The sequence below is a fragment of the Tamandua tetradactyla genome, chromosome 8 (genome assembly GCF_023851605.1).
Source record: "Tamandua tetradactyla isolate mTamTet1 chromosome 8, mTamTet1.pri, whole genome shotgun sequence".
NCBI lineage: Eukaryota > Metazoa > Chordata > Mammalia > Pilosa > Myrmecophagidae > Tamandua > Tamandua tetradactyla.
The window spans coordinates 31,172,730-31,190,499 of NC_135334.1; the positions used below are offsets into that span (position 1 = coordinate 31,172,730).

General features: G+C 38.5%; 1 protein-coding gene across 3 annotated transcripts in view; it reads left to right on the forward strand.

Annotated features, from left to right (window-relative positions):
- The window catches only part of RDX (radixin), a 149,956-nt gene that overhangs the window by 21,087 nt on the left and 111,099 nt on the right, over positions 1-17,770 (forward strand). The window contains exon 1 of one of the 3 annotated variants that reach the window (XM_077113030.1): positions 3,032-3,226. The exons of 1 other annotated variant lie outside the window; for it this stretch is intronic. The gene's annotated coding sequence lies outside the window, so the exon portion shown is untranslated. Of the gene's footprint in view, positions 1-3,031; positions 3,227-17,770 lie in introns of those variants that run through there. One more of the 3 variants, XM_077113026.1, reaches the window with a different exon arrangement.

Here is a 17,770-nt window from a genome sequence, read left to right on the forward strand (position 1 = left end):
ATTTTCAAGAAGGACTTCTATATCTGCTAGTGAGACAGATGTTTATAATTATCATTAGAATTCTAGAATTCAAATTAGCCAATATAATGTGGTGTAGTAGAGTAGGGTTGTAGTATAGAAGTCTTAACAGTAGATTGCAAAAGGTTGGTTCGGGGTGTTTCTTTTTTATGCACATTATATACTATATATGTTGTAGCCATTAAAATCTTCAGATTATTTTCTTTAAAAAGTAGTATCAACAAATGTGCATGGTATTTTTCTTCTTGAAATCTGAAATGCTTGCCATATAAATGGGAAAATTTAAAATTAAATCTTTAATATGTTATTTAAAGTTATACATTTTTTATGTAAAGAGCAAAATAAAACTATGGAGTGTGTATGTATGTACATCCATGTGTGTGCATGTTCACATTTACAATCAAAACCATACCTCTGACCATAAAATTCTGTCAGCTTAACTCACCATAATTCTTTATAGAAGACCTTTACAATTAGAAAACAGTGGCTTTGCTGCTATTGTGTCATTGATGAACCATAATGCAGTAAAGCTCAATTTAAATTTATTTGGGATTTTTAAACACTGTAAAAGTAATACAGAAAATACTGAAGAATGGAATACGGAAGAAAAAATTGGTCATAAAACTACCCAGGGACAACTATGTTTTTGTTTTTTTTTTTAAACATGGACAGGCACTGGGAAAGGAACCTGGATCTCCCTCATGGCACAAACTCTGCCTGCTGAGCCACCGTGGCCCGCCCCAATCATGGGTTTAAATCTTTCTTTTCCTAACACTTAGTCATTTTTTAAAAGTAAAGCTGAGATTATACTGTATACACAGTTTTATAATTTGTTTTTCACTTAATACTATTTAGAAGAAACACTTGCCATGTTGGTATTTACAATTACATAAACATTTAAAATTGTTACATAAAATAAAATGCTACAGTGTATATACCTACTTTTTAGACATATGGCTTCTATAATTTCTCTTTTCGCATCTGCTAAATAATACTGTGAGCTAGATCTTATGAATAGTTTTGCTCTATTTCAGAGTATTTGCTTCAGTAAGACTCAGATTGGGATTATGGATGCAAAGAGCGTAAACATTTTTAAAGATTGAATCACAGTGACAAATTTCTTTCTAAAGAGATAGTTTCAGTTTACACTTCCACTCACAAAGTCTGAGTACCCTTTTTATTTCATCAGCCTTGAATATTACCATTTATTTAAATACTTGCTAATATGATAGTCAGCAGAAATATTACTATTTCTGGTTTGTCTGTTGTTACAGATTATAGGATGATGATTTTATGCTTTTGGTGTCAAATATAACTGGGCTTGGTCATAGGTCTGCCACTTTCTACCTATGTTATATTGGTCAAATTACTTACTTCCTTTGAGGCTCTCTTTATTCATTGGTTAAATAAAACCAACCAACAAAAAACCCAACAGGTCAGTAATAGTATTTATCTCTTAATACTATTTGGAAGAAACACTTGTCATATTGGTATATAGGTTTATCTCAAATATAACTTTGTTGTAATTATTAAGAGATAGGTAAAAGTACTTCACATGGCAAGTAGTATGAATGCTTCATTTTCAGTTGCAAAAGTGTTTTGCATTTTTATTTCATTAGAGTGCTACTTAGGGATTTACATATTACTTTGCCTATCCTTATGCACATGAAGTGATGTGGAACATTGAACAATTTCCTGGATGCCTGCGCCTTGAAGACTAAGTCAGGGAGTTAGCTTCTGTTGGTCTCTAAGAACCACACAAACTTGTTTGGTTATAAAGCACACACCTGATTCCCATCCTTGAGGAATTTACAATCTAAGGGCCCTTGAGTGTAACTGAAAAGTCTCTGGGGACTTTTAATTGTTTACAGAGGTCTCAAAGGGCAAAGAGGAAGCTTAGTGAAAGTGATCTGGGGAGCGCGATCCTGGAAAAACTACTGAGTGTCTCAGAGAAGGCAAGTGCTAAAGACATATGATATGGATTATTTTGTTCTACAAAAGTTAAGTACACTCTTGAGGTTTTGTTATTTGAACCTGAAGTTTGCTTATAACGGATAAACTATATAAGGCTTTGCAAATACAGGGCAAACCAGGCTAATCAGATTTTGTGCACTTGCTGCTTGTATATTGTTCGTTTTGTTCTTTGAATCCCAGCAGAAAATATCCAGAGGGAGCATGGAGTACAGAACAGAATATTGACCCAGAAGTCAGGAGCTTTGAATCCAGTCCCAGCCACTAACTAAAGTGAGTGGGCTAGCACTGGACTGATGATAGAATGTCTTTCTCTAAGTCTAGGATAATTTAGGCTTGGCTGCTCTTGGGGCCATAGTTCAACTTTTTCCTCTCAACGTATTCACTCCAATTGCCAAGGAATGTCTTTGGGGATAACGAAAAATTATCAAACATCCTTGCCTGGGATTACAATTTGCATTTTCGATTGGGGCCATATTCATCGAAAATTCAATGCAGTTTAAAAATTGTCTCTGCACAGGCAAGTTTTTCTAGTTGGGTAAAACCTGCCAAAATAATGTAAACGTTCTTGGTTTAAATATAAATTCCTCTAAAGTAGGCCTGTTCCTCTCTCCTGTTCTAGGATTTCCAAGCTGAACAGCCACGTTATTCGCTCGATTTGTTGAAGAATTCGTCTTTAGGGGCGATGGAAACGCCCTCAACGAGTTTTCTGGCACCAGCGGGAGTTTCAAGTTTCCACTAGCGGGGGAGGCGGCGCTCGATTTCGGGTGGGCGGCTCCCTTCCCTTAAGGCGGGCTCCGCTCAGCCCAGTGCTCCCTGGAAGGGGCGCCCCTTCCCTCCAGTTCCCCCCATTTCCCTCAGGGCTCCCGGGGTGCCCAGCGCCAGCCCTCAAGCTTCCCAGCCCACCCGGTGCGTCCGCGACGCGGGCAGCGCGGACACTGGGGCGGGGCGGGGTGGGGGCGGCTCTCGCGGCCGCAGCGTTGGCGCTCAGGCCGCGGCGCGAGGCCGGCGGGCCGGCAGGGGGAGGCGGGGGGCGCGGGGCGGCCCCGCCTTTCCCCCGAGGAGCCGCCGGGCGGCCATATTGCGGAGCTGTCTGCGGTGGTGGCGGCGCCTCTCCTCTTCGGCGGCCCATCGGTCGCGCTACCACCTCGCTCTCCTTGCCGCAGCCGTGACGCCGTGCGCGGCCTCACAGGGCCCCAGCCGCACGCCGGGCGGGAAGGAGCTGCTCGCTCTACGGGTAAGCCGCCGGCGCCCTCCCTGCCCCCACGCCCCGCTTCGGGGCTCCGCGGGAGACGCTGAGGTGACGGCGAGAAGTTGCGGGGCTCCGCACGGGCCTCGTTACCCCTCAGCCCCGCCCCGCGGGCCGAGGCGTCGTCGCTCTAACGGCCGGGCTAGCCAGGCCACTTTGGGGGTTGGCGGCAGCCGCGAGGTCCGGCCGGAGTGGTCGCGGGGCCGCGGCCCGAGCGGATCCCGCCCGGGGCCAAAGTCGAGCGGCAGCCGCGTTTCTCCTCGGGCAGCGTTTCGGGCTGGCACATCCTTTCAGGATAGTTTGAAAATGCAGATACTAAGCGCTGGAAGCATTGCATGCTGCAGTGTAGGGGACGAATTTATTGGAGCTGCTTCTCCCCAGGCCTTCAGTGGGAAAGTAAGGGTGTAGAATTACGAGAGAGCGTGCGTTCCGCCCGGGTGCGCGCGGGCGGTGGCGTTCCGGGGTTTGGGGTGCGCGCGGCCCCCGGCCTCTCGCCAGCCCGCGCGGGGCCAGGGCCGCGGCTCCACGGGCGGCTCCTGCAGGCCGTCTCGGAGCCGTGTAACTTTCTCGGCTCCTTGAGTCAGCATATTTTAATATCTCAGATCTCACCAGACAAGTTCAGTCCCCCTTCCTTTAAAAGATTCTAAACTCAGTTCCCGGACTAACTTTGAAAGAGAGGTGCGTAGTATTAATTCAGTTGAAATAAAGTATACATCACTTCCTGTGCACGGAAAACATGTTTCTTTAAACGTTCGGAATGTGGTTTTTTTTTCCCCCCGGAGGAGTGATTATCATTGATACTAGAAATGTGTTTAAAGTCAACATCAACAAAAATGTATTTAAAGATACAATTGCGATTTTATGGAAGACATTTTAATGACGGGCTCGGTTCCAGTCCTATGGCACTAAGGCATGATGTAAATGTGAAAGTATAAAATAATAAGGGTTTATTTGATAAACGAGTACTTTGAAAAAGACATTGCAATCTATTGTTTGTGGAGCATACATTTTTTAGAACAGTAACTACTCTTTTATACGACCGACGGAGCTCTGGATGAACAATTGCCCCGTTCATTTTGCTGGATAAATAATGGCTTAATCCACTTGCCGAAACAGTGTTATTAGATTTGACAAGAGAAACTAATATCCAGGCTTAAGTTTTATATTTTCAAGATCCCTTCTCGTTCACCAGTGTGTTTTATCTCCTGGAGGATAATAATTTACTTCAAATATGGCAAAATGTAGAGCACTGTTTAGAGTTAATGGTGTGCTGGAGAAAGGATTGCACTGACTTAAGTGTTTTTGCTTAATCACTTTTTTATATAGGATGGAATTTAATAAACAGTTGCTGTATTATTATTAGTAAGAAGTGAATAGAGTTACTTTGGAAGTCTTTACAGTTTTATTTAAGTGAAATAAAATTTGATTATGGTATTGAAAAACCTTAAATTCTAGCTTTTGTGGATCAGGAATTGTTTTGTTCCCTCCTATATATGTGTTCCCCCTCCTCAAGGAACAGCATGTAGGACAGGCTCAGAGGGCCTTGTAGAATGGATATGTACTTAATTTCCATATGGGGGAAAGTATGTTGGGTTTACCCTTTGTTTTGGAAATTGTGATTATTTAACTAGAAATGAAATTGACTGGTTTCTTTCTTGTGGTTGTAAGAAATGACAGACTTTATTATTTCCCTTAACCAACTCTCAGTAGTCTCAGGGATGGAGAACAAGGTGGTTTCTTACTTTTGCTTCACCATTCCCAAGAACAGAATTGGATTTTATTGTTCGTTTTTGTCTTTGGCAGGTTGGCAGGCTGTTGCAATGAAAAAAATTTTAAATCTATTTTGATCTTACTTTAAATTTTCAATCTTTTAAAATAATCTGCAGTTTATATCTGTAATATAGTGTGTTTTAACTCATGCCATTTAAAAATGGGGGCAGATCCTAACAATATTGTTAGTTGCCTTAACCAGTATTAAGGTTGTGAAGACTGGTGTGTACTAAGGGGCATTCCTGATAGAGTATAGCTAATATAATTTTATGTTACTACTGTAAGTCTGGGAAATCCAGGGTGTTACCCTTTCTTGGATGGCTTGGATTCCCTGAAAACCAAGAACAAGTGGCCACCACTTTATCTTGATACTAACTGTGGGTAACAAGGATTCAGTGAAGCTGGTTGAGTTGCTGTAGACTCCACCCTTACAAGACTTTTTTTTTAATCTCATGGCCTTACTGATCAGCCAGAGGCTCTGGGAATTTTTGCAGCCAGTGTATGATCACCCCTTTGGGAGTTGAGGTGGTCTGATCCCAAAGAATGCGTCAACTTCCAGCCTCTTTCAGAGAAATCCTCCTTTTACTTTCCATTTTAGAACCTGGTGTATTTCTTAATGTTAATTTTATATTGAATGTGTATTTTAAACCATGTTTTAAGACTTTAAAAATAATCACATTTTATGGCAAAGTTAAGGAAAAAACCCAGAAAGATTTAAAGTGAAAAGTAAAAGACCTCCTGCTTCTCAGAACCTCCTCAGTCCCTTTAGTCTTGTTTTCCTTAGGAACCATTGTTACAATTTCTTCTATATAGAAAGTGTCAATACCTTGGAAAGGATAAGCATATACTTTGTATTCCTTATTTGGATTTTAGTTTAAAGTCCATTAAAATAAGGTTATTTTGTAACACACATTGGAACGGTGCTTATCTATCACTTGCTTAAAACTTGAAATAATAAAGTTCCTCAGATTTTCATCATTTGAATGAAATCACACAATGGGATTTTCGTATATTAATTCTCAAAAGTGTGATGTACATATGCTAGTTTTCTTGATTAATGACTGAAGGTGAAATTCACTTTTTGTTTTCTTTCTAGAGTGTGGTGTATAATTTAAGTGAAAAATGTTGTCCTTTAAAATGGTGTTCTAAAAATCCTTGTGAAGTGAATATAATATGTGTATCTTTAGAAAGGAAATATAGTTAATATGATTCACTTTATTTCTTCATTTCATTTAATAGTGGACTGTAGCTCAGCTTCTCAGATGAGAAAGGTTCATTCCCGTTAAGGATTAGTGGTACTGGGCCTCTTCTTCTCCCTCCCCTCCACTTCATCCTCCTTCTCACCCTCCCCCAACAGCCAGCTTGAATAGAAATCTTTGTAAATTCACTAATTTAAAATGCTTAGTTTTATTTCATGAAAAGATATTATACATTTGCATTTAAGGAAGTTTTGCATTTTTTTCTATTATAATGCTGGTGACTTTTTAACAGTATAATTCTAAATTACATTTTACAGAGGTTAGTTATGTGTATAAAGAGTAACTAGACACATGATCTAATGTATATGAATAGTATGCTCAAAAAATATGGTAACTTTTCTACATACTTTATATATATATGTAAAATAAAAATGTTTTGAAGTTCTAGTAAAGCTGATTTGTTGAAGAAACAGATTCTCTTTTCAGTTAACCATTCAAATCAGGGATTTGCAAACTGTGGCCTGTTAGCTAAATCCAGCCTGTTTTCCTGTTTTTATAAATAAAGCTTTTTTGGAACATAGCTATGCTCATTTGTGTATGTATTGTCTATGGCTGCTTTCAAGCTATAATGGCAGAGTTGAGTAGTTGTGAAAGAGCCTGTATGACCTGCAAAAATATTTATCTGTCCTTATACAGAAAATGTTTCCCAATCCCTGATTGAGAGAAAATGTTCAAACAATATCAAAGAATTAGATACTGTATTATTAATTATTTTTGCCAAGATTATAGAATTTATAAGGTTACAGAATTTACTATCAGTATTTAATAAAGTTTTTCTTTGAGTTCTAAGTAATTTCTATTGGGGATTCAAGACCTTAAATACTTCTTTTTGTTTATTTGTGAAAAATTGAAGGTAAGTAGTTCTGGTAAAATTGAGAAGTAAACAATCTCTACCTGTGAGCCCTTCCATTGTTTAAGATGCTTTTAGGTGCTAAATGCCAGAAAATCCTCAAACTGACTTAGACATTGAGGGCATTTATTATCTCACATAGTAAGATCTCCAGACTCAAAATTGTTCACTAGTTGTAGGAAAAACCCATTCTCTTTCCAACTTTCTGTCCTGTGGTCCTCTCCAGTAGCATCAAAGTAAGACTGTATGTCCCAGTATGGCTGGGATTTGTATACTGAATTTCTTGGGCTCTTTCTTATCTCCATCCAAAATCAGATTCAATATTGATCTGATTTATGTCATACATAGTTTAACTTGAATTCATGAATCCATATCTTGAGTAGGAAATTTAAATTATGGAATAAAAAACTTTGATTCTTATTAAAATACTTTATGACACAGATTGCCAAACTACTGCCCATGGCCAAAACCAGCCTAATGCCTATTTTTGTAAATGAAGTTTTATATTAAATTTAATTTTATATTTTAATTTAATTTTAAAAAGCAGCTTTATTTGCATACCATCAGTTGATCACGTCATTTACAAATATTGACTCTTTTTCCATTCTGATTTGGATGCCTTTAATTTTTGTTTCTTGCCTAATTGCTCTAGCTAGAACTAACATCTAGCACAATGTTGAGTAACAGTGGTGATGGTGGGCGTCCTTGTCCTGTTTCTGATCTTAGAGGGAGAGCCTTCAGTCTCTCGCTGTTGCATACAATGTTAGCCGTGGGTTTTTCATATATGCCCTTTATATGTTGAGGAAGTTTCCTTCTGTTCTCATCTTTCTCAAAGTGTTTTTGTCAAAAAAGAATGCTGGATTTTGTGAAATGCTTTTTCAGTGTCAATCAAGATGATCATGTGGTTTTCACTTTTGATTTGTTAATATGGTATATTACATTAATTGATTTTCTTGTGTTGAACCAGCCTTGCACACCTGGGATAAAACTCACTTGATCATGATGCATAATTCTTGTAATGTGCTGTTAGATTCAGTTTGCAAGTATTTTGTTGAAGATATTTCATCTATATTCATTAAAGAGATTGTTCTGTAATTTTCTTTCTTTTTACTTTATCTGGCTTTGGTATTAGAGTGATGTTGGTGTCATAGAATAAGTTAGGTAGTGTTCCCTCCTCTTCAGTTTTTTTGGAAGAGGAGTTGAGCAGGGTTCGTATTAAGTCTTGGAATGATTGGTAGATTTCACCTGTGAAGCCATCTGGTCCTGGGCTTTTTTTGGGGGGTGGCTGGGAGGGGAGGTTTTTGATGACTGTGATTCAGTCTTTTTGCTAGTAGTTGGTTTGTCGAAGTCTTCTGTTTCTTCTCGAGTCAGGGTATGTTTTGTGTTTCTAGGAAATTGTCCATTTCATCTATGTTGTCTAATTTGTTGGCATGTAGCTGTTAATAGTATTCGCTTATGGTTACTTTAATTTCTTTGGGGATAGTGGTAATGACTCCCAATGGTTATGATTTTATTTATTTGCATCATCTCTCTTTTTGACTAAGGAATTGTCAATTTTATTAATCTTTTCAAAGCATCAGCTTTGGTTTTGTTAATTCTCTCTCTCTTTCTTTTTTGTTCTCAGTTTTATTTATTTCTGCTCTAATCTTTGTTATTTTTTTTCCTTCTGCTTGCTTTGGGATTAGTTTGTTCTTTTACTTGTTCCTCCAGGTATGTAATTAGGCCTTTGATTTTAGCTCTTTATTCCATTTTAATGTAGGCATTTAGAGCTATAAAATTTCCTCTCTGCAGTTCCCTTGCTGCATCCCATGTTTTGATATATCTTCTCATTTTCATTTGTGCTGTAATATTTATCAATCTCTTTTTTGATCCAGTGATTGTTTAAGAGTGTGTTGTTTAACGTCCATATATTTGTGAATTTTCCAGTTCTCTGCCTGTTATTGATTTCTAATTTCAACTCCATTCTGATCAGAGAAAGTGATTTTACAACCTTTTTAAATTTATTAAGGCCTGATTTGTGCCCAGCTTGTGGTCTGTTCTGGAATATGATCCTTGAGCACTTGAGAAGAATGTATATCCTGCTGTTTTGAAGTACTGTGTTCTGTACATTTCTGTTAGGTATAGTTCATTTACCATATTATTCAAGTTCTTTGTTTCCTTATTGATCCTCTTTTTAGGTTTTCTATCTGTCAATGAGAGTGGTGTATTGAAGCCTCCAACTATTATTGTAGAAATGTCTGTTTCTCCTTTCCGTTTTACCAGTGTGTGCATCAGGTATTTTGGGGCACCCTGGTTAGGTGCATAAATAGTTATGATTGTTGTTTCTTCTTGGTTGATTGACTCCTTTCTTAATATATAATTTCCTTTGTCTCTTATAACAGTTTTGTACTTAAAGTCTGTTGTTTTAATTTGTTAAAGCTGTCGGAATGCAATATAACAGAAACAGAATGGCTTTTAAAAAGGGAATCTATTAAGTTGCAAGTTACAGTTCTAAGGCCGTGAAAATGTCCAAATGAAGGCACCAGCAAGAGGTGCCTTCACTCAAGAAAGGCTGATGCTATCTGGAAAACTTCTTTCAGCTGGGAAGGCATGTGGCTGGCATCTGCTGGGATATTTGGCTTCTGGAGCCTGTGTCAGCTGGGAAGGCACATGGTGATGTCTGCTAGCTTTCTCTCCTGTCTTCTTGTTTCGTAAGAATTCCCTGGGGGTGTTTTCCTTTTACATCCCCAAAAGTTTCTGGATGTGTGGGCTCTGAAACTTTTTCCAAAATGGTTCCTTCTTAAAGGACTCCAGTAAATAACCTCCCCTTGAATGGGTAGAGACACATCTCCGTAGAAATCACCTAATCAAAAGGTCCCATCCACAACTGGGTGGATCACATCTCCATGGAAACAACTTAAAAGATCCCACCCAGCAATACTGAATCAGGGTTAAAGACCATGGCTTTCCTAGGGTATGTAACATTTTCAAACCAGCACATCTATTTTGTTTGATATTAGTATAGCTACTTCATCTCTTTTTTGGTTACTATTTTCATGGTATGTATTTTTCCAGCCTTTCATTTTCAACCTATTTGTGTCCCTGGGTCTAAGGTGAGACTCTTGTAGACAGCATATAGTTGGATATTTTATATATATATATATGTATATATATATATAATCTATTCTGCCATTCTTTGTCTTTTGGGGAGGTTAATCTAGTAACATTCAGTGTTATTATTGTAAAGGCAGTACTTATTCCAACTATTTTTTTCTTTAATTTATTTGCTGTACCTTATTTTTTTCTCTCTTTGTATCCTTTTAGTTATCCTTACTGATATCTTCATTTTTACCCTCTCTGCCATTGTTCTCTCGCCTTTCTTTTCTTTCGGTCTGCAGAATTCTTGTAGGGCAGTTCTATAAGAGTTGTTAACATACTCTCTCAGTTTCTGTTGTTTGTGAATATTTTTACCATCCCTCATTTTTGAAGAACAATTTTGCCAGATAAAGAATTTTGGCCTGGCAGTTTTTCTCTTTTAATTTGTATATTAATATTATATATTATATAATTAATATTGTATATTATATGATTAATATTATATATTACAATAATATATCATACTAGTGCTTTCTTGCCTCCATGGTTTCTGAATAGAAATCAGCACTTAGTTTTATTGAGCAACACCTGTATGTGATGAATTGCTTTTCTCTTGCTACTCCAGAATTCTTTATTTAGCTGTTTATTTTTTCATTGCATAATATAGCATATACAAAGCAAGGAAAGAAAAAAACAGTAATTTTCAAAGCACACTTCAACAGATAGTTCAGAACAGATCTTAGAGTTTGTCATGGGCTACCATTCTGTCATCTCATTTTTCCTTCTAGCTGCTCCAAAACACTGGAGGTTAGAAGGAATGTTGATATAGTGATTCAGCAGCCATACTCATTTGTTAAATCCCATTTTCTCTGTTATACCTCCTTCTTCTCCTTTAATCCTTCTCCCTTCTATAGGGATCTTTGGAAAATGCCTGTTCTGACTTTGTCATGTTGAGAAGGGGTGTCCACACTGAAGGATGGGGAGGATGTAATTAATTGGTAAACCTAGAGAGGCTGGTCATTCTGGGTTTCCGGATTTATCTGATCTAGGAACCCTTGGAGAATTATGTGTTCCAGGAAGGCAAATCCAGTATATGTAATTTTCTATAGAGTCTCAGTTCAAGCCCTAGGTATTCTTTTTTTTTTTTTTTTTCAACTTTTTTTTTATTAATTAAAAAAAAAATTAACAAAACAATTAGAAATCATTCCAATCTACATGTACAATCAGTAATTCTTAATAACATCACATAGTTGCGTATTCATCATTTCTTAGTACATTTGCATCGATTTAGAAAAAGAAATAAAAAGACAACAGAATAAGAATTAAAACAATAATAGAAAGAAAAAAAAACAAAAAAACAAAAACAAAAAACCTATACCTCACATGCAGCTTCATTCAGTGTTTTAACATAATTGCATTACAATTGGGTAGTATTGTGCTGTCCATTTCTGAGTTTTTATATCCAGTCCCGTTGTACAGTCTGTATCCCTTCAGCTCCAATTATCCCTTCTCTCTTTTTTTTTTTTTTAATTAACGGAAAAAAAGAAATTAACCCAACATTTAGAGATCATACCATTCTACATATGCAATCATTAATTCTTAACATCATCACATAGATGCATGATCATCGTTTCTTAGTACATTTGCATTGGTTTAGAAGAACTAGCAACATAACCGAAAAAGATATAGAATGTTAATATAGAGAAAAAAATAAAAGTAATAATAGTAAAATCAAAACAAAACAAAACAAAACAAAACAAAAACCTATAGCTCAGATGCAGCTTCATTCAGTGTTTTAACATGATTACTTTACAATTAGGTATTATTGTGTTGTCCATTTTTGAGTTTTTGTATCTAGTCCTGTTGCACAGTCTGTATCCCTTCAGCTTCAATTACCCATTGTCTTACCCTGTTTCTAACTCATGCTGAACTCTGTTACCAATGACATATTTCAAGTTTATTCTCGAATGTCCGTTCACATCAGTGGGACCATACAGTATTTGTCCTTTAGTTTTTGGCTGGATTCACTCAGCATAATATTCTCTAGGTCCGTCCATGTTATTACATGGTTCATAAGTTTATCTTGTCTTAAAGCTGCATAATATTCCATCGTATGTATATATCACAGTTTGTTTAGCCACTCTTCTGTTGATGGAGATTTTGGCTGTTTCCATCTCTTTGCAATTGTAAATAATGCTGCTATAAACATTGGTGTGCAAATGTCCGTTTGTGTCTTTGCCCTTAAGTCCTTTGCGTAGATACCTAGCAATGGTATTGCTGGGTCGTATGGCAATTCTATATTCAGCTTTTTGAGGAACCGCCAAACTGCCTTCCACAGTGGTTGCACCCTTTGACATTCCCACCAACAGTGGATAAGTGTGCCTCTTTCTCCGCATCCTCTCCAGCACTTGTCATTTTCTGTTTTGTTGATAATGGCCATTCTGGTGGGTGTGAGATGATATCTCATTGTGGTTTTGATTTGCATTTCTCTAATGGCCAGGGACATTGAGCATCTCTTCATGTGCCTCTTGGCCATCCGTATTTCCTCTTCTGAGAGGTGTCTGTTCAAGTCTTTTTCCCATTTTGTAATTGGGTTGGCTGTCTTTTTGTTGTTGAGATGAACAATCTCTTTATAAATTCTGGATACTAGACCTTTATCTGATATATCATTTCCAAATATTGTCTCCCATTGTGAAGGCTGTCTTTCTACTTTCTTTTTTTTTTTTTTTTTTAATTTTTTTATTAATCAAAAAAAAGAAAAGAAATTAACACAACATTTAGAAATCATTCCATTCTACACATGCACTCAGTGATTCTTAGTATCATCACATAGATGTATGATCATCATTTCTTAGTACATTTGCATCGATTTAGGAAAAGAACTAGCAAAACAGCAGAAAAAGATATAGAATGTTAATATAGAGAAGAGAATTAAAAATAATAATACTAATAATATATATATATAAAAAGGAAAAAGAAAAAAACAAAAACAAAAGATACAAACACACAAACAAACAAACAAAAAACCATATTTCAGGTGCAGCTTCATTCAGTGTTCCAACCTAGTTACATTACACTTAGGTATTATTGTGCTGTCCATTTTTGAGTTTTTGTATCTAGTCCTGTTGCACAGTCTGTATCCCTTCAGCTCCAATTACCCATTATCTTACCCTGTTTCTAACTCCTGCTGGTCTCTGTTACCAATGATATAGTCCATGCTGATTCTCGAATGTCGGTTCACATCAGTGGGACCATACAGTATTTGTCCTTTAGTTTTTGGCTAGACTCACTCAGCATAATGTTCTCTAGGTCCATCCATGTTATTACATGCTTCATAAGTTTAGTCTGTCTTAAAGCTGCATAATATTCCATCGTAGGTATACGCCACAGTTTGTTTAGCCACTCGTCTGTTGATGGGCATTTTGGCTGTTTCCATCTCTTTGAAGTTGTAGATAATGCTGCTATAAACACTGGTGTGCAAATGTCCGTCTGTGTCTTTGCCCTTAAGTCCTTTGAGTAGATACCTAGCAGTGGTATTGCTGGGTCGTAATCCATTCTGCCATTCTATGTCTTTTGATTGGGAAATTCAGTCCATTAACTTTTAGTGTTATTACTGTTTGGATAATATTTTCCTCTACCATTTTGGCTTTTGTATTATATATATCATATCTGATTTTCCTTCTTTCTACACTTTACTCCATACCTCTCTCTTCTGTCTTTTCGTATCTGACTCTAGTGCTCCCTTTAGTATTTCTTGCAGAGCTGGTCTCTTGGTCACAAATTCTCTCAGTGACTTTTTGTCTACAAATGTTTTAATTTCTCCTTCATTTTTGAAGGACAATTTTGCTGGATATAGGAGTCTTGGTTGGCAGTTTTTCTCTTTTAGTGATTTAAATATATCATCCCACTGTCTTCTAGCTTCCATGGTTTCTGCTGAGAAATCTACACATAGTCTTATTGGGTTTCCCTTGTATGTGACAGATTGTTTTTCTCTTGCTGCTTTCAAGATCCTCTCTTTCTCTTTGACCTCTGACATTCTAACTAGTAAATGTCTTGGAGAACGCCTATTTGGGTCTATTCTCTTTGGGGTGCGCTGCACTTCTTGGATCTGTATATTTAGGTCTTTCATAAGAGTTGGGAAATTTTCAGTGATAATTTCTTCCATTAGTTTTTCTCCTCCTTTTCCCTTCTCTTCTCCTTCTGGGACACCCACAACACGTATATTTGTGCGCTTCATATTGTCATTCAGTTCCCTGATTCCCTGCTCAAGTTTTTCCATTCTTTTCCCTATAGTTTCTGTTTCTTTTTGGAATTCAGTTGTTCCATCCTCCAGTTCACTAATTGTAGCTTCTGTCTCTTTAGATCTACCATTGTAGGTATCCATTGTTTTTTCCATTTTTTCTTCTTTGTCCTTCACTCCCACAAGTTCTGTGATTTGTTTTTTCAGATTTTCTATTTCTTCTTTTTGTTCAGCCCATATCTTCTTCATGTCCTCCCTCAATTTATTGATTTGGTTTTTGAAGAGTTTTTCCATTTCTGTTCGTATATTCAGCATTAGTTGTCTCAGCTCCTGTATCTCATTTGAACTATTGGTTTGTTCCTTTGATTGGGCCATATCTTCAATTTTCCGAGCGTCATCCATTATTTTCTGCTGGTGTCTGGGCATTTGATCAGATCTCCCTGGGTGTGGGACCCAGCTGGTTGAAAGGTTTTTCTGTGGAATCTCTGGGCTCTGTTTTTCTTTTCCTGCCCAGTAGGTGGCGCTCGTGGCGGTCATTTGTCTGCGGGGCAGTCGGCCAGGGAAACTGCGCGTGGAGGCGGGGGTCGCTGGCCGTGGCTTGGGGGAGTGCAGGTCCAAATTGCCCAGCTGGCCCGAGACGCCAAGCGTGACGGGAGGGCCCTGCTATCCAATGTTCCCAGTCAGACCGGGGAGCCACGTGCGTGGAGGGGACCCCAGACGCCAGCCACCCCAGCCGGGAAAACGTGCACCCCTCGGGTATCTCACAGCAGTGGATTCTCCCTACCCGTTCAGCCGTTCCAGAATGGGGTACGCTGTCTTTTTTGGTCTCTGTCGTGACTCCGGGAGCTGTTTCGTATTGTTTCTGTTTCTTTAGTTGCTTTTCTGGAGGAGGAACTAAGACCCGCGCGTCTTACTAAGCCGCCATCTTCTCCGGAAGTCCCCTCTCCCTCATTTTTAAGGACAGTTTTGCTGGATATAGAATTTTGGGTTGGCAGTTTTTCTCTTTTAATAATTTAAATATATTATCCCACTGTCTTCTCGCCTCCATGGTTTCTGCTGAGAGATCTGCACATAGTCTTATTGGGCTTCCCTTGTATGTGATGGATTGCTTTTCTCTTGCTGCTTTCAAGATCCTCTCTTTCTCTTTGACCTCTGACATTCTGATTATTAAATGTCTTGGAGTATGTCTATTTGGATCTATTCTCTTTGGGGTACGCTGCACTTCTTGGATCTGTAATTTTAAGTCTTTCATAAGAGTTGGGAAATTTTCAGTGATAATTTCCTCCATTAGTTTTTCTTCTCCTTTTCCCTTCTCTTTCTGGGACACCCACAACACGTATATTCATGCACTTCATATTGTCTTTCACTTCCCTGAGTCCCTGCTCATATTTTTCCATTTTTTTTCCCTATAGTTTCTGTTTCTTGTTGGATTTCAGATGTTCTGTCCTCCAGTTCAGAAATCCTATGTTCTGTCTCTTGAAATCTACCATTGTAGGTTTCCATTGTTTTTTTCATCTCTTCTACTGTGTCTTTCATTCCTATAAGTTCTTTGATTTGTTTTTTCAAACTTTCAGTTTGTTCTTTTTGTTCTTTCCTTGCCTTCTTTATATCCTCTCTCAATTCATTGATTTGGTTTTTGATGAGGTTTTCCATGTCTGTTTGTACATTCTGAATTAATTGTTTCAGCTCCTGTATTTCGTTTGAATTGTTGGTTTGTTCCTTTGACTGGGCCATATCTTCAATTTTCCTAGTGTGATTTGTTATTTTTTGCTGGCGTCTAGGCATTTAATTACCTTAATTAGTTTATTCTGGACATTGCTTTCACTTATTTTATCTAGGGTTTTCTTGCTGGATGAATTTGTTGTCTGTCTGTTCTTCGACATTGTGTTCAGCTTTATCTGGACCTTTAGCTTAAGTTTTGTTTAACAGAGGAGAATTTTTCAGTTCTTGTTTCTTGCCCTGCTTGTGTGGTGCCTTTCCCTCACACACACTTAGGAGGGTCTACTTAGATATTATAGACCCCAGTCAGATTTTCCCAGACCAAACTGGCCTCCTATCAGGAGGAAAGAGTCACCTGCGTTGCTTTTCCTTGAGCGTGAAACCCAGCAGGTTGAAAGACTTTCCTATGAAGTCTCTGGATTCTGTTTTTCTTATCCTGCCCAGTGTGTGGCACTTGTCTGACTGCAGTTCCCACCAGCATAAGATGATGCGGTATCTTTAACTTTGGCAGACTCTCCCTGCTGGGGCATTATGGAGACAGAGGAGAAGTTGTAGGCTGGTTTTAATGGCTTCAAATTACCAAGCCCTAGTGTCTGAATTCCTTGATAGAGGGATTCCTCCTGAGTTGGGCTTCACCCCTCCCCTGGTGAAGGCACAGACTCCAGACAAGCCCTCAGATGAACTTGTTTCTGCCTATGCCTGGGGCAGTTGCAGCCTGAAAAGGCCTGCTGCTGTATCCAGCGGCAGTCAAGCCTTTGTAGATACACAGCCACAAAAACCTCTGTTTCCTTCTTTTTTTTTGCCCCCTTTTTCTGTCAGTCCTGCCCCCTTGGTGCTGGGGCAAAAATGAGTAACCTCCGCTTTGATCAGGTTCACCTAAGCTGGGGGCCTATTTTTAGTAGTCAGAATTTGTTAATTAGTTCCACAGTTGGTGTTTGTTGTGCCCAGTCCCTGCTGCTGGTAAAGTCCTTTCCTTTCCCCTCTGGGAAGTGGCCGGTGGGGGAGGGGTGTGTCTTTGGGAACTCATGGTTCTGGGAGGTGCTTGCAGCCAGTCCAGCTGGTCCAGACTGGGCTATGCTGTGTGTCCGCTCAGTATTGTGGCTCCGGGAGCTGTTCTGTACTGTTTCTGGTTATTTAGTAGTTGTTCTGGAGGACGAACTAAAACGTGCGTGTTGTTAAGCTGCCATCTTGACCCGGAAGTCAATGAGTCTAATATTTGTTTGCCTCTTGTTGTCTGTCATTTCCCTAGGATCCAGTTACATTTTTTCCATCTTTCTTGCCATTTGTTCTTTTGTGCACTCTAGTTCACATGTTCTGTTTTCTAGCTCACTTATTCTTCCTTCTGTGTCTTCACATCTGCTGTCATGTATCTCTCGTATATTTCTAATTTGGTGTACTGTAGCTTTCATTTCTTTGAGATCTACCATTTTTCTGTTTATTCTTCAGAATTCTTCATTTTGTTTTTCTAGTCTCTTTCTGATATCCTTTATTTCTTAATAAATATCTTGAGTAGTTCCATATTCGGTGTCTCCTCTGGAATTTTGATTTTGTCATTTGTCTGGGCCATTTTCCTTGGTCTTCATGTGCTTCGTGATTTTTCTGTTTGGGGCATTTGATTA